Here is a 25046-nt window from a genome sequence, read left to right as displayed (position 1 = left end):
GACGTGGGATTCGATCCCGGGTCTCCAGGATCACACCCTGGGCCAAAGGCAGGTGCTAAACCGCTGCACCACCCAGGGATCCCAGGGGGTTCTTTTCAATAGTGAGCTCACTATTGGCACTATCTGTGCCAAACAGAAACTCACAAGTGTTTTCACCTCCTAACTGCTAAGGCTGAATCTCAGATTGCTTCAAGAACCTCAAGTCTTAATGTTCCTCATTTTTGGAATAAACTTATTTCCCTCTCTCTCTCCCTCTCTCTCCCCTACTCTCTCTCTTTCTCCATCCCTTCCTCATTACTGAAAGCTGAACAATCCAATGTAGCTTTTTTTTTTTTTTTTTTTAACATCTAGCTTTTGAAACCTCCCTCATTCTCCAAAGCTCTGAATAATCCTCATAATGACCACTGGCAGTTTTTATTCCGGGTGGTTCCCAGTTCTGCCCTCACAACAATAAAGCTTCTCTACCATCATATTCACTATAAGAACAAGAAAAACCTTGATCAGGGGACCCTGGGTCACTTAGTTGGTTAAGCATCTGCCTTCAGCTCAGATCCTGATACTAGAGTTCGGGGAAGGAGCCCTGGAGGCATTGGGCCAGGGGCTCAGTGGGGAGCCTGCTTCTCCTCTGCCCCTCCCCCTGCTCATGTGCAGGTGTGCTCACTCTCTGACTCACGCTCTCTCAAATAAATAAATAAAACCTTTTAAAAAAGAAAGAAAGAGGGCAGGCCCGGTGGTGCAGTGGTTTAGTGCCGCCTGCAGCCCAGGGCGTGGTCCTGAAGATCCAGGATCGAGTCCCACATCGGGCTTCCTGCATGGAGCCTGCTTCTCCCTCTGCCTGTGTCTCTGCCTCTCTCTCTCTCTGCGTCTCTATGAATAAATAAATAAAATCTTAAAAAAATAAAAAAGAAAGAAAGACCTTGATCAGAGGCAGGTAAAGGGTGATGGCATTTCCCAGCCTTCAGTGTAGCCAAAGGGACCCAGGTGGCCTTGGAAGCCTCATCATCCATTTACCACAAGAGATGTACAAATATTATTGTTTTACTTTTTAAGATTTTTATTTATTTATTTGAGAGAGAGAGAAGGAGAGAGCATGAGGGGAGTAGGGGAGTAGGGGCAAAGGGAGAGGGAGAAGCAGACTTCTAGCTGAGCACGGAGCCTAATGTAGTTGTGGGAAGGGGGGCGATCCCAGGACCCCAAGATCAGGGCCCAAGACAAAGCCAAAAGCAGATTCTTAGCCGACTGAGCCACTCAGGTGCCCCAAATATTATTGCTTTTTTAATGTGTGGCCACAAGAATGGTTGAGGAGCCTTGATGAGCATGAGAGGAAACACGTCCTTAGCACAGTTTGGCATATGATGTGTTCTGGTAAATATGACTGATTGGTTGGTTGAATGATATAATCAGGGGCTGGGACTCAATAAAGAGTGGGCATTGTGGTTACTATATATCTTATCACTTTTTTGTGTGTGCCCAATCTCAAAGAAAGAAGACGGGACACCCACAGATATTTTATAATCCTAATCCTAGTTGACCTCTTATTTCACTTACTTAAAATATTCACTTTCCTTAGCTCTGAGATATGACGTTCTTCTGCTTTGCTTCCTACCTCTGCCATCTCCTCTGCTGATTCTTCTTCCTCTACTCAGCCTTTAGATATTAGAGTTTTTCCAAGTCTGGCTCTTTCCTCTTTTCTCTCCCTGAAATATGTCAATGACTCCTGGGCAAACCATGTTCTGATGAAATCCAAATTGATGTTTTCAGCCCATATCCCTTCTCTAAGCTTGAATCCGACCTCCTGTCAGCCCTGCTTAAATTGACTGAGATGAAGCATCTGCCACCTAGAGGAATGACAGCTCAAAATAGGAGTAAAAGTACTGAAATAGAAGGGGGTTTGTGTGCATCTGAAATTTGTACCCACTCTACTAGCTATTTCGAATCTTTTCTACCTTCCTCAATTCTTAGATTTTGCCAAACTTCCCACCCACCAACCCATCCCAATTAGCAGATTCTATCACTTCCCACTTTTCAGGGACCATTAGACAGCTCCCTCACCTTCTGCCGCCAAATCTACAGACACCCAAGCCCTCAACCTTTTCTCTTCTAAATTCAGGCAATTTCCTCCAGGGCTTTGGCTTATATCACTTCTAGTTCCTTGGGGATCCTTTGCTACTAAGTGTCCACCCCCAACTCCATCCCCTCTCTCCTAACCAGCTCTTCTTGCTGCTTCCTAGCAATGTGTATGCATGTTCAAAGGCTCCCCAACTTAAAAGCCCCTTCCTTTGACCCCATATCTGTCTCTCACCTACTGCCCTTTACCATTCCTTTCACAGCCAAATTTCATTAGAGTTGTCTCTGTTTACCATCCTTAGTTCTACATCTCCCACACATGTCTCAGCCTCCTGCAATTTTGTTTTTCCCCCTGCCATCTGCTGAGACTATACTTGACAAAGTCAACACCAATGTCTTCTGTATTCTTTAAATCCAGTGGTCTTCACATTGCTTGACCTCTCTGCAGTGTTCACCACTACCAACCACTCCCTCCTCCTTGTTTTGTTGCTCTTTTCCTTATGACAACATTTCATAAATGGTTCTGGGTGGCTCACCAAGTAAATGCCAGCCCAGAGATTATATTTGGTTTCTCCCTTCACAAACACCTCGTTATCTCTAACTCACCCTTCAGATCTCAGCAAAAGCACCTTCCCTTTTCCTTCAGACCTGTGTGCACAGTTTTCTGTGTTTTACCTGAGTAGCAATTATCACAGATTGCAATTAGATATGTTAGGGTCATTCTACACCCCAGCCTTCCCCCTGAGTTGTATCTACTATCCAGAGACTGCTGTGGTGACAAGACACAGGGGAGGGTGGCTTTCTGCTCCTGCACATTTCTTCTTGTGCTCTCCAGCCGAAACGTACCAAGAGTTTACAGTCCTCATGAATACTAGTTTAAAAGGATCTGAATACTCTCCTTCATTCTCCTCACACATTTAAATTGTTTTTCCAGGCTTTATCCAAAGTGATCACGGGAAATTATTAAAGCAGCAGTCCCTGAGAGTGGCCTGATGGTGGCCACACAGCCTCTTCGTATGAAATTATGCCTAACAACCACCACTGAGGTCACCGATCTCACCTAGAGGATCTCACCTAGAGGTCGAGTAGACTCTTCCAAACCTTGAGTGTTGTCTTTTCACATGAGTCTCTTTTGTTTCCCACAGGGTCCTAGCTCCCAAGCCCCAGAAAGAGATTCCTCTTTCTGCTGGGTCCACCCTGCCCTGAATTGAGACAACAAAGATTTAGTTCACCAAATGGGCAAAAAGGCCATGCAGAAAAAAAATATCCTGGGGACAAAAGCCATGAGTTGATATTCCAAAGGAGCCTCCTGATGCAGTACTGTGGATATTGAGAATCTAGAGAAATACGGGTTTGGAGATAATAGATGTATCCAGAACTGCCTGATGTCTTTAGGCAATAAACAGATATGGCAGAAGGAAAAAAAAAATCATTTTGCCAGAGAGTAGAAAAAGAAGGGCCCTTTGATCTCCGGCATTACACAGAGAAATTTTTGGAGGAAAATGTGAAGATTTTGTGATTGTTGAATCACAGAGGGTATGAGTCATTTGTAAACATTAAGGAAAATAAAACATGTACTTGTGCCTAAATGTAGCTAGCAAGAAAGTTAATCATCACCCACATATCTGCCCTTAATTATCTAATTAATCTAATTACCTCCTACCATCTTCTGACCTTTCTCTTCCCACCTATCTCCATTTATGGTGTATTACCTAAATGAAACAGCATGATCACCCCAAACAAAAACCCCACAGATAGCCAAGAGAAGCTGCATGGTTGAGAAAGACTCCCATTATATTTTATTTTCATGTAATTCTGTATTAGCATAGTTTTTTGTTGTTGTTGTTGTTGTTGTTGTTGTTTAGAACCTCAAACCCTGGGAAGATGCAAGTTGAAGGCAAAGTGACCTCATGCTTTTCTTCAAATACTGCTTGTTTTCCAGGGGGGCAGGAAGCCAGCTCCAGAAGCCTCTTGGTTTATGATAATCCTTCAGGACACAACTGAACAACGAGCACAAAGTGTCTGTCTGCTGGTGGCTAAAACTTGATACAGACCAGGATAGGGTCTATCCAGCTTCCTCCTCTCTCAATAGCAAAGTATACCTTGAAGTCTACCATTTTTCAGCTGATTGAGAAAGACTTAAAATGGTTAAATATCTTTTCTTCTTGTTGACATCCACACAGTGGAAATCTGGCCTTTGGGGGCCCCTACAGATGACTTTCTCCCATGATACTCTATCTGCCTTTGTTTTTAGATGCCCTGTTTTCTTATTCTTACTTAGACTTCTCTTTAGAGAAACCAGAATAATTGGACTCCAGGGAGAGCTGAGTTGCAGAGCTGAGGCTTAAATGAACTGACAAACTAATTTTCTCCACATCATGTTTTTAATTTCAAAACCCTGGTTAGAAACTGGCTTTTAATTGAAATATTCTAGTTTTTTTTCTTTTTTCTTTTTTCTTTTCTTTCTCCCCCCGCCCCTTTGGTCAGCAGCAAAGCAAGGTTTTTTGAGCAATAGTAAAGTTTATTGAATGAGAGAGTACAAAGCTCCAAAGAGGGAGGGACCCTAGAGGGTTGCCCTTGCCATTATTATTATTTATTTGTTATTATCTGTTTTAATCATTACCTTAATGCATACTACTAATTGTGTTAGGGCCTCCGGCGAATCTTCTGGCATCCATAAGAAATAAGCATTGTTAACCCTATTTAAGAGACCTAAAAACTGAGTGTCAGAAAGATAGGGCCAATGAGGGGCAGACACAGGCAAATTAACAGGAAGCTAATCAAACTAAGGAGACTGAAGGTACCCTCTCTTACATGGAGCTCCTTCCAGACACTGCACCTAATTCTGTATCCATAAGCTTTATTCTTCTCCTTAAAAGGAGCTTTCAATATCTTTTAAAGTTTAGTCCCCACCAAATCTGAATCTGCCCCTGCTGTGGAGTCACTGTGTGAACCCAGAATTATCTGACTTTGAAATCTATGCTCTTCATACAGAACTCTTATTCATCACAAAATGCAAAGTCAGAAAATATGCTTCCTAAATCTGTATAACTGTGAATAATACACCAATACCCTTTACAGAGCACTCTGTTCAAATATTACGTGAATCACTTGTTTGGAGAATCAGAGACATGTAATAGCAGATACTCATTTCTCACCATGTGTCTGGTGGGATGAGAGGAATGTAAGAGATTGGTTCAAAGGACAGGCTTTGGGCCTGACTCCCTGGGTTAGAATTCTTGTTCCCCCACTTCATCCTTAGCCGTGTGTGCTTAGGCAAGTTATTTTACCTCTCTGTGCCAGAATTTCCTCTTCTGAAAAATAGGTATAAAAATAGTTCCTACTGCACAGGAATTTATGTATGTCTGTGTGTATTAAATAAGTTAAAAGGGTTTTTCAAACTGTAGGTCATGACCCGTTGGTAGATCATGAAATGAATTTAATGCGTTAACCAGCATTTTTAAAAAATATATTTTTTATTTATTTATTAATGAAAGACACACAGAGAGAGGCAGAGACAGACAGAGGGAGAGGCAGGTTCCTTGCAGGGAGCCCAATGTGGGACTTGATCCCAGGACTCCCTGCCCAGGCGTCCCTAACCAGCATTTTTTTAATGAAGTAAAATCAGAATACATTTTTCAAAATGATATTAGAATGCATCACACATAGTAGGGGAAGGTTATATTTTCTGAGAGCTTTTGTTTCCATTGTATATGGCCTAAAAGTACATACGTATGAATGTGCTGCATTGCTTTGTAAAATGTTACTGTGAGTCACCATCCAAAAGGTTTGAAAACCCCTGAATGAATACAGGCAAAGCAATTAAAAGTAGAGGGGTCACCCTTGTGGACCCTTAATAAATCTTAGTTATGATCATAGTGGTAGACCTGGTGAAGTAGCCATAGGTGTACCTAACATAGTCCAAGTGCTTTATCTGTATTACCTGTTGTCTCGTGTAATCCGAATATTCCTTTAAAGATATTGTTAGTGGGACGCCTGGGTGGCTCAGCGGTTGAGCGCCTGCCTTCGGCCCAGGGCATGATCCTGGAGTCCCAGGATCGAGTCCTGTATGGAGCCTGCTTCTCCCTCTGCCTCTGCCTCTCTCTCTGTCTCTCATAAATAAATAAATAAAATCTTTAAAAAATATATCTCCTTTATATTATTTTGCAACTGTTTTTCAGTCACCAATCTTTTCCTATTCACACTTGAAACTTTTATTTTATCTAATATCCAAACTAAATTCAAATTTCCCCCAAATTGTCCTTCTCAGAGAGTAAATTTGTAGAAACTGGGACGGGTGCAGTACTGTTCATTGATCTGGCTGTTACAACCCTTAACGGCTTCTTCTCCTTTTGTCATGAAGTTGACTTTCAGAGAGAACAGGCTCAGTGTCCTCCAGAATGTTCTACTTTCTGATTTCTCTGTCTACTTCCTTGTGCCAGTGTTTATCTTGCACCTTGTGTTTACAGTAAATTAAAAGTTGTATCTAGGGGCACCACGCTGGCTCAGCTGGTAGAGCCAGCTCTTGACTCAGAGTCATTGAGTTCAAGCCCCACATTGGGCATAGAGCTTACTTTAAAAAAAAAGAAAAAAAGAAAAAAGAAGAAGAAGAAGAAGAAGAAGAAGAAGAAGAAGAAGAAGAAGAAGAAGAAGAAGAAGAAAGGGCAGCACAGGTGGCTCAGTGGTTTAGCACCACCTTCAGCCCAGGGCCTGATCCTGGAGACCTAGGATCAAATCCCACGTCAGGCTCCCTGCACGGAGCCTGCTTCTCCCTTTGCCTGTGTCTCTGCCTCTCTCTCTGTCTCTCGTGAATGAATAAATAAAATCTTAAAAAAAAAAAAAAAGTTGTACCTAAGGGGGGAAGAAACTCAATTTAAACATTTGGCTAGACTACAGTTTAAGTAGTGTTGTCTATTCATACTATATCATCAAAAGACACCTAATATCTAGACCCACAACTGATGCTAAAATTCACCAATCTCAGGGGAATGACAGTCTGATTCTCTCACAATATGATTACGTCTATTCCATCTCCAATCTGAGACTAAAAATGAACCAATATGGGATTAACTGATGCTATTAGTGCATCCAGTTCTCGATCAATCATTTATTTTTTTATTTATTTTATTTTTTAGATTTTGACAGAGAGAGAGAGAGAGTACAAGCAGAGGAGCAGAGGGAGAGGGAGAAGCAGACCCCCTGCTGAGCAGGGTGCCCCACTTGGGACTCCATCCCAGGACTCTGAGATCATGACCTGAGCCGAAGGCAGATGCTTAACTGACTGAGCCACCCAGGCGCCCCCAACCATTTATTTTATTTTTTTTAAGATTGCATTCATTTATTCGACAGAGATAGCAGGAAGGAGCACAAGCAGGGGGAGTGGAAGAGAGAGAGAGGGAGAAGCAAGCTCCCTGCCAGTGAGGGGCTCTATGGATCCTAGGACCTGAGCAAAAGGCAGACACTTCGCAGACAATGGAGTCACCCAGGCACCCCTCAACTATTCAATTTTTAACAGCTTTATTTAGGTATAATTGACATGCAATAAACGGCACATTTTTTTTTTTTAAAGATTTTATTTATTTATTTATTCATGATAATCACAGAGAGAGAGAGAGAGAGGCAGCAACACAGGCAGAGGGAGAAGCAGGCTCCATGCACCGGGAGCCCGACGTGGGATTCGATCCCGGGTCTCCAGGATCACGCCCTGGGCCAAAGGCAGGCGCCAAACCGCTGCGCCACCCAGGGATCCCAAACGGCACATTTTTAAAGGGTACTCTATTGATTTTCTATTGCTGCTGTGATAAAGTATCACAAACGTAGTAGGTTAGAACAATACAAAATATATTATCTGGGATCCCTGGGTGGCGCAGCGGTTTGGCGCCTGCCTTTGGCCCAGGGCGCCATCCTGGAGACCCGGGATCGAATCCCACATCGGGCTCCCGGTGCATGGAGCCTGCTTCTCCCTCTGCCTGTGTCTCTGCCCCTCTCTCTCTCTGTGCCTATCATAAATTAAAAAAAAAATATATATATATATATATTATCTTACAGTACTGTAGGTTAGAAGTTCAACATGGGCCTTATCCAGTTTAAATCAAGGTCTCAGCAGGATTGCACTCCTGTGTGTCTCTCATGAATAAATGAATAAAATCTTTTTTAAAAATTGCCAAATTGTTTTCCAAAATGATTGTACATTTTACATTCCCACCAGCACTGCATGAGAGTCCCAACTTTTCCATATCCTCACTAACACTTAATATGATCAGGTTCTTAATTTTAATACCAGTGGACAATCCTTGCTTACATTGATTTTATTAGAACTTGCAAAATGCTGATTTTATATTTATTTTTTTTAAAGTTTTATTTATTTGGGAGAGAGAGAGAATGAGTCAAGGTGGGAGGGAGAGGTGCAGAGGGAGAAGCAGACTCCCCGAGGAACAGGGAGCCCAGGGAGCCCAACGTGGGACTCAATCCCAGGACCCTAATATCATGACCTGAGCCAAAAGCAGACACATAACCAACTGAAACACCCAGGCACCACTGGTTTTATATTTCTAACATTACTTCTACATTGATTATCTGGTATTCGTAATAAAATAGAGCTTTCTCTCATCAACTGAGGTTATGTACTTATCCTAAATATAGTTCCCACTAGAACGGAGCTTAAATGTTTGATTCTTAAAATCTATAAAGAATTTATCAAACTCAACACCCGAAGAATAAATAATTCAATCAAGAAATGAGCAGAAGACACAAATAGACATTTCTCCAAAGAAGGATACAAATAAATGGCCAATAGACACATGAAAAAAATGCTCAATATCACTTGGCATCAGGGAAATACAAATCAAAACCGCAGTGAGATACCACCTCACACCAGTCAGAATGGCTTAAATGAACAAGTCAGGAAACAACAGATGTTGTTGACAATGCTGAGAAAGGGGAGCCTTCTTACATTCCCTCCTTGGTGGAAATGCAAGCTGGTGCAGCCTCTCTGGAAAACAGTACGGAGGTTGCTCACAAAGTTGAAAATAGAGCTACACTACCACTCAGCAATTGCACTTCTTGGGTATTTACCCCAAAGATACAAATGTAGTGATCTGAAGGGGCACCTGCACCCCAATGTTTATAGCAGCAATGCCCACAATAGCCAAACTATGGAAAGAGCCCAATGTCCATCGACAGATGAATGGTTAAAGAAGATGTGGTCTATATATATACAGTGGAATACTACTCACCGATCATAAAAATGAAATCTTGCCATTTGCAATGTTGTGGTTGAAACTAGAGGATATTATGTTAAATGAAATAAGTCGATCAGAGAAAGACAATTATCATATGATCCCACTTATATGTGGAATTTAAGAAGCAAAACAGAGGATCCTAGGGAAAGAGAAGAAAAAAGAAAAGAAAAAATCAGAGAAGGAGACAAACCGTAAAAGACTCTTAATCATAGGAAACAGGGTTGCTGGAGGGGAAGGGGGTGGGGGAATGGGATAACTGGGTGATGAACATTACAGAGATCATGTGATGAAGTGAGCACTGGGTATTATATAAGACTGATGAATCACAGATTTCTACCTCTGCAATCAACAATACATTATATGTGGGGATTCCTGGGTGGCGCAGCAGTTTAGCGCCTGCCTTTGGCCCAGGGCGCGATCCTGGAGACCTGGGATCGAATCCCACGTCGGGCTCCCGGTGCATGGAGTCTGCTTCTCCCTCTGCCTGTGTCTCTGCCTCTCTCTCTCTCTCTGACTATCATAAATAAAAATTTTTAAAAAATATTTAAAAAAACAATACATTATATGTGAATTAATGGGATATAAATAAAAATTTTTAAAAAGAATACAAATTATTTATTTATTTATTCATTGATTCATTCATTCATGAGAATGAGAGAGAGAGGCAGAGACATAGGCAGAGAGAGAGGCAGAGACATAGGCAGAGAGAGAAGCAGTTTCAATCCAGGGAGCCCAAGGTGGGACTTGATCCCAGGACTCCAGGATCATGCCCTGCACCAAAGGCAGATGCCCAACTGCTTAGCCACCCACGCATCCCAGAATACAAAATTTTTAAAAGTGTATTGGTTGATCTAAAGATAGCTCTTTCCCAAATATTCACCACACTGGTAAAATAGTAAAAATAAGTAAAATAAATTTTTCAAATGAAAAAAAAAAGTTCAATTCTCTCCCTTTAGTTGCCAATTTTTAAAAAAGATTTTATTTATTTATTCATGAGAGACAGAGAAAGGTAGAAACCTAGGCAGAGGAAGAAGCTGGCTCCTCGCTGGGAGCCTGATGCGGGACTCAATCCCTAGATCTGGGATCCCGCCCTGAGCCAAAGGCAGATGTTCAACCGCTGAGCCACCCAGGTGTCCAGTCACCAATTTTTAAAACAAAGAGTTGTTTTACTTCTCACACACCCTTTTTATTCAGGTCACCTTTTTATTCTTTTCCCATTTTATAAAATGAAATATGTGACAGTGAGACTCAAAAGAACTTGAGACTAAAAAGTTGCTGAATCTCAGCCAGCAATCAAGAATTCCTAATATGACTTTGCCTTTAGAATTAAAAGCCTCGGGGCCCCCTAGGTGGCTCAGCAGTTGAGCACCTGCCTTCAGCCCAGGGCATGATCCTGGAGACCCAGGATCGAGTCCCAGATCGGGCTCCCTGCATGGAGCCTGCTTCTCCCTCTGCCTGTGTCTCTCTCTCTCTCTTTCTCTCTCTCTCTCTCTCTCTCTCTCTCCCTGTCCTTCATGAATAAATAAATAAAATATTTTTTTAAAAAAAGAATTAAAGGTCTCGGTTGCTAAGGTACTTTGAAGATTTGTCATAGTATGCCAGTACTGGGTGCCTGCTTCCTAGCAACATGGTCAGAGTCTATTGAGAAACATTTCATCTCCTTGCTATGAACTCCCTCATTTACAGCAGGGTCATTACCAAGTGTCTCACGGGCTGCTGTGCTGCCCTTCCCCGAACCTGCTAGTGTGGCACAGAAGCTGAAACCGTGGCCCAACAGGCCTGGAATACATTCCTTTGCCGTTAAAACCCCCTTCATTGACTTCTGTCTGAGCATAAATTAGAATTAATTAGAAGTGACCTCCTGGGCTGTTTTCCAAGCAAGGATGAAACAGAATGTAGCAAGAAACAGAAAAGACAGGAGTCCGAAAACAAGTTTAGATGGTGGAGTCAGTAAGGAACACAGAAGTTAAAGGATAGACAGGGGGATTCATGGGTGGCTCAGTGGTTCAGCGCCCGCCTTCGGCCCAGGGCGTGATGCTGGAGACCGGGATCGAGTCCCACATCCGGCTCCTTGCATGGAGCCTGCTTCTCCCTCTGCCTGTCTCTCTCTCTCTCTCTCTCTCTCTCTCTGTCTCTGTCTCTCATGAATAAATAAAATCTTTAAAAAAAAAAAGTATAGACAGGACTGATTTTCAGCTGGAAGGCTCTGGAACAGAGGTAACAGTTGTTAAAATATTGAGTGCTGGGGGACCTGGGGAGCTCAGTCGGTTAAGCATCTGACTCTGATTTTAGCTCAGGTCATGATCTCAGGGTTGTGGGATGGAGCCCCATGTTGGGCTCCATGCTGAGCATGGGGGAGGTCTGCTTAAGATTCTCTCTCCCTCTACCCTCCCCCATCCAAGTGCACTCTCTCTCTCTCTCTCTCTCTCTCTCTCGGAAAAAAAAAGAAAAAAAGCAAATACTTCTGTGTTTGTTGATAAATAGCCGCTACTTGGAGAACCCCCATCCCTACCCTAGTGCTTATTTCCTACCTACCTTGAGCCCTAGTCTCTTCTCTTGCCACCCTCTCAGGACTGTTTTGATTAACTAGGGTCCAGGCTGAACTAGGGTTAAATATTTTGAATAACTCCTCTGGGTGTGGACACAAACTGGTTTAGAATTCTAATTGCTATAATCTGGCACTCATATTTGACTTGGATATGAACATGGTGTTGTTAAGGTAGGCACTGCTCCCTATCCTTGGGCCACGTACTTGTGGGTACTGGGTTGTATTGTCCAATGTATTTTTTACTTTTGGAATCAAAAGTTTGAAAAACCCTGGTTAGGGCATTCCAGACAAAGGGGACCAAATACAGAGGTACACAGTTTGTTTCTGGAAAGGAAAGACAAGATGACTAGGAAGTAGGCAGGCAGGGCCAGGTATAGAGGCCATGAGGTTCCAGGTCAATCAAGAGTAGCCTGGATATTGTGGTGCCTGGGTGATTCAGTCAGAAAAGCATCTGACTTTGACTTAGGTCATGAGTAACCTGGAAGCAGTGAGGTTCAAATGTAAGGCATAGAATGGAAAGAATAAGTTGGAGATCTAAAAAATGTCGGGAACATAGGGCATATATAACATTTGGATGTATGGGGGTTTTTTTTATTTTATTTTTAGGTAAACTCTATGCCCAACATGGGGCTCAAACCCAAAATCCTGAGATCAAGAGTCACATGCTCCACTGATTGAGCCAGCCAGGCATCTCTCGATGTGTGTGGGTTTTTTTTTTTTTTTAAGATTTTATTTATTCATTTATGAGAGACACTGAGAGAGAGAAAGAGAGAGGCAGAGACACAAACAGAGGCAGAAGCAGGCTCCATGCAGGGAGCCTCATGCAGAAATCAATCCAGGGACTCCAGGATCACACCCTGGCTGAAGGCAGGTGCCAAACCACTGAGCCACCCAGGGATCTCCTCTTGATGTGTTTTAAGCATGAAGGAATAAGTACCCCACCAATGATAAAGCAAAGAACTTGAGTCCTGAAACTAGACAAGCTCCCTCCTGGAGCTTGACATACAGAGAGCCAGGAAGAGATTATAAAGGCCACTTTTGGTCAACAAATTTGAGCACTGGAAATCTGAACAAGGTAAAAGAGCCCATTGTGCCCACTGGGCTGACTGCAAACAGGCCCATTAGGTAACCCACCTCAAATCACCCATAGGGGGATCCCTGGGTGGCGCAGCGGTTTGGCGCCTGCCTTTGGCTCAGGGCATGATCCTGGAGACCCGGAATCGAATCCCACGTCGGGCTCCCGGTGCATGGAGCCTGCTTCTCCCTCTGCCTGTGTCTCTGCCTCTCTGTGTGTGTGTGTGTGTGACTATCATAAATAAATAAAAATTAAAATTAAAAAAAAAATCACCCATAGACCCTAACTGACTAATTACAACCAGGCACAGTTCCTAAGATTACCAAAAAAGGGAAAATTCCATTTGTTGTCATACTTCCTCACTCTGTCCTATAACTGTGGCCTCACTACCACTGCCTCAGAGCAGGCAATCTCTCCTTTGCTGTCCTGCCTGCTGCTCCCTTTCAGAGTAGTCAATAAATTTCTCTTTTATTTTGCCTTGGGTAGGGATGCCTGGGTGGCTCAGTGGTTGAGCATCTGCCTTCGGCCCCGGGTGAGATCCTGGAGTCCCGGGATTGAGTCCCACGTCGGGCTCCCTGCATGGAGCCTGCTTCTCTCTCTGCCTATGTCTCTGCCTTTCTCTCTTTCTTTCTCTGTGTCTTTCATTAATAAATAAATAAAATCCTTAAAAAAAAGAAAAGATTATCTTGCCTTGGGTGAATTCCTTCACCGCACACATCCCACATTTGGTGGTTCCCCCATCTGATTGGAGTGCCCCACAGAGACTGAGGGGAAACCATGAGGGCTCCCTGATTTAGCAGGCAGTAGAAGAAGCACTCTGAAGGGCACTGAGAATGAGGAGCCAGATGGTTGGAAACTTATAAAACTAAGAGAGAAAAGACAGAGATGCAGGAGGAATGGAATCAATCTATGATGGATTAGATAGAATGAGGATTCCAGATACTCAGAGGGTCAGAGGCAGGGTGGGCCTGTGGCTAGTATCCTGACTCAGAGGTCAAACCTGGCTCTGGTAATTCTGAGCTCTAGGGCCTTGCCTTGGGTAAGCAATGTAACTTTCTGTGTTTCAGTCTTTTCATCCATAAAATGGAGATAATGAAAACATCTACCTCAGCGAATTTCAAGGATTAAATGAGTGGGCGGGGCGCCTGGCTGGTTCAATGAGTGACGCTATGTGACTCTAGATCTGAGTTGTGAGTTTGAGCCCCAAGTTGGGTATAGAGATTACTTAAAAATGAAAAAAAATTTAAAATATTTATTTATTTGAGAAAGAGGCAGAGGAGAGGCAGAGTGAGAGAGAGAAGCCCAAGTAGTCTCTCCACTGAGCACACAGCCCAACATGGTGCTTGGTCTCATGAGACCCCGAGATAATGACCTAAGCAAAAAACAAGAGTCAAGAGTTGAATGCCCAACCTACTGAGTCACTCAGGTGCCCCCAAAATAATGAGAATGGGAGGAAGAGAGAGAGAGAGAGAGAGACCCTCTAAACCCACTTTAAAAAGGCTGTTTAAGAGCTACACATAAGCATATGCTAAATTATGACGACAGTTATGGTACCAGCTACCTAAAATTTTTTGCACTTTCTAGGCCTGTGAATTTCCTTGGCTATAAACTAGAGATTGGTGTGTAGACCCTAGAAGCTCAGAAAAGAAGGGGAAAAAGACAGCCATGAGGAGCTGAAAAAAATGAAAAATCTCTTTCCAAACACAGAATTATGCACACATTAGAAATTCTCAATACCTCTACTGGCCCTCCTCAGTTGCTTTCTTGTAGTTGCTTTTTTTTTTTTTAAGATTTTATTTATTTATTTATGAGAGAGAGAGAGAGAGAGAGAGAGGCAGAGACACAGGGAGAAGCAGGCTCCATGCAGGGAGCGGGACATGGGACCCGATCCTGGATCTCCAGGATCCCGCCCTGGGCTGAAGGCGGCGCTAAACCACTGAGCCACCCAGGCTGCCCTTGTAGTTGCTTTTGATCAAACTCGTTTCCCTATTATTTGTGATTTCCTGAGCACTAAGCAGGGTCCGTAAAATAGATTTCTCATCTCCTAGCTGCATAAGCAATCCTTTTACTCAGGCCTGGATCCTTTTCCAGACCTCTCTGTGGGTCTGAGAACCAAATAAGGCAATATACTTGAGGCAGGCATTGACGTTCAGGCACCACCCAGGGAGGGTAGAGGGTGGAGTTGAAATTAGGAAAGGAGGCTCAGGAACTGAACTGCCAGAGGGGGCTGGCACAGCAGCGAAGGACATGTGTTCATGTAACATGTTGTTCCTTGGAGCTGAAAAAACAAACACACACACCCAGATATGTCAAAGGCAGCCTTTCCAAATGGCCATAATTTGCACTCCTCAGATAATCATCAGGCTCCAGAGCCTGACCTGAGGTTTGAATCCCATCTCCATCCCTTAAAAGCTGTGTGACCTCAGGCAAGTGACTTAACCCTTCTGTATCCACTTGTTTCAAGTGTACAATTATATTTCATAAGCCAGATAAATTCCAGAGAAAACCAAGGTGAAAGATTAGTGCATGTGCTGGATTAGGGGTAGGGAGTTGTTATGTGTAGAGAAAGGTATGTGGTGGGTAGGCAGTGTCAGGAAAGTGGAATTACTCAAATTAGCTCTTGGCTCACTCCCACACTTCCATGGTCATGTGACACCACAAAGTAGGAGAAATCGGAGCCTTAAGTGATGATTATTGGAAACTATGAACCAACTTAAAATGAGAGTCTGAAAGCCTGAAACTCAGTGTTTCCCATACTTTTTGATTCTGTGACAGGCTTTGAGAGGATTTAACCTTCTCCAGACACAGAATGGTGAATGAGAGGAAATATGACTTGAATAGAACTATCAACTATAACCTAGAATGAACAGCCCTCATTTTCTGGCCCTGTTCCTTAAACTTTAAAACAAAAACAGGGCAGCCCCGGTGGCTCAGCAGTTTAGCACCGCCTTTGGCCCAGGGTGGGATCCTGGAGACCAGGGTCCAGTCTCATGTTAGGCTCCCTGCATGGGGCCTGCTTCTCTCTCTGCCTGTGTCTCTGACTCTCTCTCTCAATCTCTCTCTCTCTCTTTCTATGTCTGTCATGAATAAATAAATAAAATCTTAAAAAAAAAACTCATAAAAGAAGTTACAGATCTTTGCCTAGAGAATAAAGCCTCAGCTAGATATACATGTCATTTAAATTCTAAAATATGTGGCAAGCAGCTGGAAGCAATCATGTTTTGTCAGGCCAGAAAGAGAACAGGACCAAGAGGTGGTATTGTTAGGGGTCCCTACCTTACAGTCTGTCTTTGCTTTAAGGCCAAGCTTGAGAGGGCTGATCACTGTAGAGCCTGTGGGTAAGTGTGGGCAGTGCTGGGAAGGAGAGCTTTTTTACTCATTTCTGATGAACATGTATTGTCTTCTATGTGTCAGGCTGGCTTGGTCTTGAGACTGGCAGGGCTCTTGTGGCTGGCAGGGAAAGGGTTTAAGAAAAAGTTGGGAGCTCACCTGTCTCTTCTGAATGACTGCATGTAAATATGCCATAATCTATAAAATGCTACACTATCAGCAGCAGGATAATTATTTCTTTTTCTTCCCACTCTTCTCATACGGCTTCTCTCCTTTTTTTTCTTTATAATAGAAAATATCAAACATAACAAAAGTAGACTGAACCCAGTATCCACTATCCAGCTTCAGCTAGCCATTCTCAGCTTGCTTTATATGTGCCTCCATCCCTGTATTATTTTTTTTTATTATTTTATTTATTTATTCATGAGAGACACACAGAGAGAAAGAGGCAGAGACAGGCAGAGGGAGAAGCAGGCTCCATGCAGGAAGCCCGACGTGGGATTTGATCCCAGGTCTCCAGGATCACACCCTGGGCCAAAGGTGGCGCTAAACCACTGAGCCACTCGGGCTGCCCCATCCCTGTATTATTTTGAAGCAAATCTAGAACATCTTTTATCTTTTTTATTTTTATTTATTTTTTTTATTTATTTATGATAGTCAGAGAGAGAGAGAGAGAGAAGCAGAGACACAGGCAGAGGGAGAAGCAGGCTCCATGCACCGGGAGCCCGATGTGGGATTCGATCCCGGGTCTCCAGTATCGCTCCCTGGGCCAAAGGCAGGTGCCAAACTGCTGCGCCACCCAGGGATCCCTAGAACATCGTTTATCATTTCATGTGTATCTCAGCATGTACCTTTAAAAGATAGGGACTTTAAAAATCATAAGCATAGTATTGTTATAATTCTTTAAAGATTAATTGGAGGGGTGCCTGGGTGGCTCAGTGGGTTAAGCAGCTGCCTTTAGCTCAGGTCATGATCCCAGAGTCCTGGGATGGCACTCCACATCAGGCTCCCTGCTCAGTGAGGAGCCTGCTTCTCCCTCTCCGGTTCCCCCTGCTTGTGCTCTCTCTCTCTCTGTCAAATAAACAAGTAAAATATGTAAAGGTAAAAATAAATTTAAAAATAAAGATTAATTGTAATTCCTTCATGTCATCAAATATTTATTCAGATCCCACAATCTGGACCAGAATAAAAACCCTGATGTTTCATATTTATAGACTTGACTTATTTTATTTTTTATTTATTTTTTATTTTTTATATATATATAATATATATATTTATTTTTATATTTTATTTTTTATAGATTTGATCTATTAATTTATTAAATTTAGTAAATGTCCTAGCTTGGGCTGTGCTAACAAAGTACCATAGACTAGGTGGTTTATAAAAATATAAATTTACTTCTCACAGTTCTGGAGGCTAGAAGTCCAGGATCAGGATGCCAGCATGGTCAGGTTCTGGTGAGAGTCCTCTTTGGGTTACAACCCACCTGCTTCTCCATTGGTCTTCACATGGCTAAAAGAACTCTAGATAAATTGAACTTCAATAAAAACAAATAAAACAACAACAACAACAAAAGAGGGCTAGATAGGTCCTTTAGTCTTTTCTTATAAGGGCACTGATCCCATTCCTGAGGACTCCACCCTCATGACCTAATTACCTCCTAAATACAATTGCCCTGGGATTAGCATTTCAATATAAGAATTTGGTGGGGGTGGAACACAAATATTCAGCCTATTAGGTTTATAAGATTTAGAGATTTAAAAAAAAAAAGACTTGTTTAGAGGTTTAGAGTACTTTTGTTTGTCAATTTTCTTCTTTCATCTTTTTAAAAATTGAATGGAAGGGGTGCCTGGGTGGCTCAGTGGTTGAGTGTCTGCCTTCAGCTCAGGTTGTGATCCCAGGATCCTGGGATCAAGTCCCGCATTGGGCTCCCCACAGGGAGCCTACTTCTCCCTTTGCCTCTGTCTGACTCTCTCTCTGTGTCTCTCATGAATATATAAATAAAAATCTTAAAGAATAAAAAAAATTAAAGAAATTGATGTGAAATTTACATAACACAAAATTAACCATGTTAAAGTGAACAATTCAGTAGCAGTATATTTGCAGTGTTGTACAACCACCACCTCTACCTAGCTCCAAAATGTTTTCATCATCCCTAAAGGAAAACCAGCACCCATTAGAATCTGCTCCCCACTCATCCCTGATAATCCCCAATCTGCATTCTATGTCCGAATTTACTCATTCTGAATATTTCAATATCAATGGGATTGTACAATGGTGTTATTCCATTTCAACTCCAACTGTTGCAACACTAACTGGTGTACTACAATTCAGTTTGATATTTAACACTCAGAGTTAGCATCAGAAACTAGAGGTTTATTTTTTTTAATTTTTATTTATTTATTCATGAGAGACACAGAGAGAAAGGCAGAGACATAGGCAGGGGGAGAAGCAGGCTTCATGCCAGGAGCCCGATTCAGGACTCAATCCCAGCACTCTGGGATCAGGCCCTGAGCCAAAGCCAGACGCTCAACCACTGAGCAACCCTAGTGTCCCAGAAACTAGAGGTTTAAAGGCATGGTTTCCACCAATATTGTTTCCACTTCAGACACCAGCCTCAGTATCTGGAGGTCTCCAGGCCACCTACACTCAGGAACATGTGGCTACAAATGTAAGGGTTTCCATGATCCCTACATTTGATAATTCACAAGAATGACACAGAATTCAAGAAACCACTATAGTTGCAGTTCCATTTTTATTATAAAGAATGTAGGTAATGGGATGCCCAGTTGGCTCAGTCGATAAAGCATGTTACTCTTGATCTCAGGGTCCTGAGTTCAAGCCCCACATTGGGTCTAGAGATTCCTTAAAACAATAAATAAATAAAAAGATGTAGGTCAGTAAGAGCCAAATAGGGAGATATAAAGGGGAAGGGTCCCCAACACAGAGCTGTGCTCTCACTTTTCAAGCACATAAATATATTTACCAACCAGGAAGCTCCATTAAGCTTCAGTCTAGAGGTGTTTTGTTTTGTTTTGTTTTTAAAGATTTTATTTACTTATTTATGGGAGACACATAGAGAGAGGGGGGCAGAGGCCCAGGCAGAGTGAGAAGCAGGCTCCATGCTGGGAGCCCCATGTAGGACTTGATCCCAGGCCTGGGATTCCAGGATCACACCCTGAACCGAAGGCAGACACTAACTGCTGAGCCACCCAGGCATCCCAGTCTAGAGTTTTTAATGGAAGTTTGATTATATGGGTTTAATTCATTAAACCACTGGCTACATGATTGGCTCCACTGCCAGCCTCCACCCACACTCCCCTCTTCTCAGGAGTAGGGTTGGCTCAAAGTAACAATTCTCTAATCATGTGGTTGCTCAGGAAATTCCAAGGGTTTTAGAAGTGCAATGTCAGGAACCTGGGACACTGACTAGATAAATTCTTTATTACATAGCAGCTGCCTTTTCATTTTTTAAATAATGTCCTTTAATGCACAAACATTTTTAATCTTGATGAAGTTCAATTTAACTGTTTTTTCTTTTGTTGCTAGTCCTTTTGGTGTCTTATCTAGGAATCCATTGCCAAATCCTAGGTCATAAAGATTTACCCTCATGTTTTTGTATAAGAGTTTTATGGTTTGGAATCTAATACTCAGGTCACTGATGCATTTGCAGTTAATTCTTTTCTGTATAGTATGAGGAAGGATTTCAACCTCATTATTTATTTCTTTATTTTTACTTGTGGATATCCAGTTGTTACAACATGATTTGTTGAGGAGACTATTCTTTCTTCATTGAATACTCTTGGCCCTTGTGAAAAATCAGTTGCTTGTAAATGTATGGGTTTATTTCCAGACTTTCAACTCTATTCCATTGGTCTATAGGTCTATCTTTGGTCTAATGTTACAATCTATTGAGTACTATAGCTTTGTAGTAAGTTCTGGAATTAGGAAGTATGAGTCCTCCAAATTTGTTCTTATGTTTTAATACTATTTTTATTTGGGCCTCTTACAAATTCATATGAATTTGAGGATTGGCTTATTCATTTCTGCAAAAAAAGATCTTTGGAATTTTTATGGGGATTACATTGCATCCATAGGTTGCTTTCAGTAATATTTCCATCTTAATTATATTAAGCTTTCCAATCCATGAACACCAGAGATTTGCTTGTGAGAATTATAAGTCTGCTGTCATAGATCTTTGCAATGTTTCAGAAAATTAAGCATATTAAGGGATCCCTGGGTGGCATAGCGGTTTAGCGCCTGCCTTTGGCCCAGGGCGCAATCCTGGAGACCCAGGATTGAATCCCACATCGGGCTCCTGGTGCATGGAGCCTGCTTCTCCCTCTGCCTGTGTCTCTGCCTCTCTCTCTCTCACTATGTGCCTATCATAAGTAAATAAAAATTAAAAAAAAAAAAAAAGAAAATTAAGCATATTAAATATACAAATGTTGCTGGATATATTTAAAGGAATTAAATCAGTCAAGTGTGTAAATAAGTTGCTTAGGGAAATTCTGATTAACTTATTATTTTTTTACCTTCTCTCTCTTTTTTAAGATTTTATTGATCTTATTAAGAAGCATTAGATTTTTAGAAAATAAAATAACAATGATTGGGAGTTTTTAGCTTAACAATATTAAAAAACTGGATTCAAGAATTTGAAACTTAATAATTTAATATTAAACAAAACACCAGAATCGATCATTATTCTTTTCCAGGCACAAGAGCCCCTCTCTTCTTCAAAAATAAAAAATCTGTTGTCATCTGGAATCTTCTATGTAGAGGAAGGGAAAGTCTCCAGGGTACACATACTTCTTTTTTATTTCTGGTGCATATACTTCTAACATAGCATTATAGCAGCTCTTAGCCCACCAGAGAGAAGTACAAGTACTCAATTAATTTGATAGACTGAATGAATGCAACTGATCTTTCTAAAAAAAATTTATATGAGTATAGTTGACACACAATATTACATTAGTTTCAGGTATACATTATAGTGATTCCACAAGCTTACACATTATGCTATGTTCACCCCCAACTGTAGCTACCATCTGCCACCATATGCTATTACAATATCATTGACTATATTCCTTATGCTGTGCTTTTTATTCCCATAACTTATTCATTCCATAACTGGAAACCTGTATCTCCAACTCTCATTCACCTATTTCACCCATTTCCTCACCTCCTTCCCTTTTGGCAACTACCAGTTCATTCTCTGTACTTACAGGTCTGATTTTTTTTTTTTTTTACAGGTCTGATTTTGCTTTTTATTTGTTTATTCATTTGAGTTTGTTTGTTTTAGATTCCACACATAAGTGAGATCATGTACTATTTGACTTTCTCAGTCTGACTTATTTCACTTAACATACATAATACTGTCTAGGTCCAATCAAGTTGTCACAAATGGCATGAACTCCTCTCCTATGGCTGCATAATATTTGTGACTGATTTACTTTGCCTTTTTTTTAAAGATTTTTATTAATTTATTTGAGAGAGAGAGCCTGTGTGCAAAAGAACATGAGCAAGGGAGAGGAGTAGTGGGAGAGGGAAAAGCAGACTCCCCACTGAGCATGGAGCCTGATGCAGGACTCCATCCCGGGAGTCTGGGATCATGACCTGAGTGGATGGGAGATGCTTAACCGACTGAGCCACCCAGGTGCCCTTACCTTGCTTCTTTGAAAGCACTTAATAGGCACTTGGTAAATACTTGTATATATATGAGTAAATACATGTATAAAATGAACATTTTACATACTAACAAGATTTCAAATATATTCCTCACTTTGTGCTGCAGCATACTGGATTTATCTTTTTAACTTTAGCTTTCTACAGGAACTTTATACATTCTGTACCCTCTTCCGGGAACATTCTTTCATTCTTCTTACAAGTTGTGGCTTCCTGCTTTTGCTCAATCATAACTTCTTTGGGAAGCCTTCTTTGGTTTATTTAATCAGGCCAATCTCTCCTATGATATATTCTTTTTTTCTCCTATGATATGTTCTTCTTCTTCTTCCTATTTTTTTTTTTTTTTTAAGATTTTACTTAGGGCACCTGGGTGGCTCAGATGGTTAAGCATCTGCCTTCAGCTCAGGTCATGATGGGATCAAGCCCCGAGTCAGGGGGGGAGGGGCTGGGGGTTGTCTCTGCTCAGCAGGGAGCCTACTTCTTCCTCTGCCCCTCTGCCTGCTCATGCTCTCTCTCTCTCTCTCAATTAAATAAAATCTTAGAAAAAATAAAACTTAAAAAATATTTATTTATTTACTGGAGAGAGAGAGAACAAGCAGAGGAAGGAGAAGAGGGAGAGAGAGAATCTCAAACAGACTCCACGCTGAGCATAGAACCCAACATGTCCTTGATCTCACAATCCTGGGATCATGACCCGAACTGAAATCAAGAGTCAGGCACTAAATGGATTCAGCCACCCAGGTGCCCATCTTATAATATATCCTTAAGGAATCTTTTCCTTCCCCAAACCATTTTCAACATAAATAATTTTACAAACTGCTTGTGTCATTCTTTCTGTAATTCCCCCTATATTAGAACTTAGCCCAATGATGGCAGCAGTCTGAGGCTCTGTTTGGAATTATTATTTTTTCATCTAAATCCATCTCAGTGTTTAGAAAATAGAAGTTACCTAATAAATGCCTTTTAAAAATATTTTATTTATTTATTCATAAGAGACACACACACAGAGAGGCAGAGACACAGGCAGAGGGAGAAGCAGGCTCCATGCAGGGAGCCTGATGTGGGACTTGATCCGGGGACTCCAGGATCATGTGCTGAGCTGAAGCCAGACTCTTAACTGTTGAGCCACCCAGGCGTCCCTAATAAATGCTTTTTGAATGAATGAGTGATTGTTAGATATGTAATATGATCCAAAAAAAAAAAAAAACTGTTTCAGGGAATTACATTAGAAAAAAGCATGGAAAAGTTATCAAGCTATCAAAACAATTAGGTTTAAAAAAAGAAGCTTAGGGCAGCCCCGGTGGCTGGGCGGTTTAGCGCCGCCTTCAGCCCAGGGCAAGATCCTGGAGACACGGGATCGAGTCCCGCGTCAGGCTCCCTGCGTGGAGCTTGCTTCTCCCTCTGCCTGTGTCTCTGACTCTCTCTCTTTCTCCCCTCTGTGTGTTCTAGTGAATAAATAAATAAATAAATCTTAAAAAAAATAAAAAAAAGAAGCTTAAGGGGCTCCTGGGTGGCCCACTTAGTTAAGTGTCAGCCTTTGGCTCAGGTCATGATTTCGGGGTCCTATGATCAATTTCTGCATTGAGCTCCCTGTTCGCGGGGAGTCTGCTTCTTCCTCTCCCTCTGCCACTATGCTCACAGGTTCGCTCTCTTCTCAAATAAATAAATAATATATTTTTTTTAAAAAATAAGCTTAAAATGACATAATTCCCAGAAACACTACTTTCATTTTTTAAAGATTTTATTTATTTATTCATGAGAGACACAGGAAAAAGGCAGAGACATAGGCAGAGGGAGAAGCAGACTCCCTGCTGAGTAGGGAGCTGGATGCAGGGCTTGATCCCAGGACTCTGGGATCATGATCCGAGGCAAAGGCAGACACTTAACCTTCTGAGCCATCCAGGCACTCCTAAAAATGTAATTTTAAATGTGCTGGTAGGCCCAGTTAAAAAGTATAAAGAGATGAAGTTAATTTTAATAATATCCTGTTTTTTTTTTTTTTTTTTAAGATTTATTTATGATAGACAGAGAGAGAGAGAGAGGCAGAGGGAGAAGCAGGCTCCATGCCGGGAGCCTGACGCAGGACTCAATCCTGGGACTCCAGGATCCCTGGGCCAAAGGCAGGTGCCAAACTGCTGAGCCACCCAGGGATCCCCAATAATATCCTGTTGTTAACCCAATACATGAAAAAATTATCATTTCAACATATCATCAATATAAAAATGAGATATTTTTTGTTTTTTAATATACTGTCTGGAATCTAGCATGTATTTTACAGTAACAGCACGTGTTAATTGGAACTCAAATAGCTATGTGTGTCCAGTGGCTGCTGAATTGGACAACACGGTCCTAAATCAGTTTTCTGGTTTTTCTCTGATCTGCTCTGTCCCCATGAGGCTGATTTTGACCTCTAAGCTTGCATCACTCTGCTCTCTTGCCCTTAGGTTTCCTGAGGGCTTTTGGGCAATAGAAGTCACTGTTAAAAGACCAATCTATGGGAAGAGACTAGTCCAGTTACTCCACTTCTAACCATCTGTCCTCTCCTCCCAGCTCCCCCACAAATTGGGTTGCTACACTTCCTCTACCTAAGGCCATAGTGGCCTCTATTCACAGCCATAGCATCTGGCTGCTTCTTGTAATTCTGCTCCCTTCCTTGCTTAGTTGAATCTAAGAGCTGCCACTGGGAGTAACCTCTTCCCAAGTGGGTTTCCCTAGCCCTGTACATAATTATCTCTTCAGTTAACTCTTTGTTGAATGTGCCATCTGCTAGTCCTGCCAGGACAGTCACTGAACCAAGTAGCTAATGAACTATTGTTATGGCCCATGCTCTGATGATTTTCCTTTATACTGGAAGTCAATCATAATATTTAAAGTATACATTTTTTTTTTAAGATTTTATTTATTTGGGGATCCCTGGGTGGCACAGCGGTTTGGTGCCTGCCTTTGGCCCAGGGCGCGATCCTGGAGACCCGGGATCAAATCCCACGTCAGGCTCCCTGTGCATGGAGCCTGCTTCTCCCTCTGCCTGTGTCTCTGCCTCTCTCTCTCTCTCTCTCTCTGTGACTATCATAAATTAAATAAATAAATAAATAAATAAATA

The sequence above is a fragment of the Canis lupus genome, chromosome 7, assembly GCF_048164855.1.
Source record: "Canis lupus baileyi chromosome 7, mCanLup2.hap1, whole genome shotgun sequence".
Taxonomy (NCBI): domain Eukaryota; kingdom Metazoa; phylum Chordata; class Mammalia; order Carnivora; family Canidae; genus Canis; species Canis lupus.
This window is presented reverse-complemented; position numbering follows the sequence as displayed.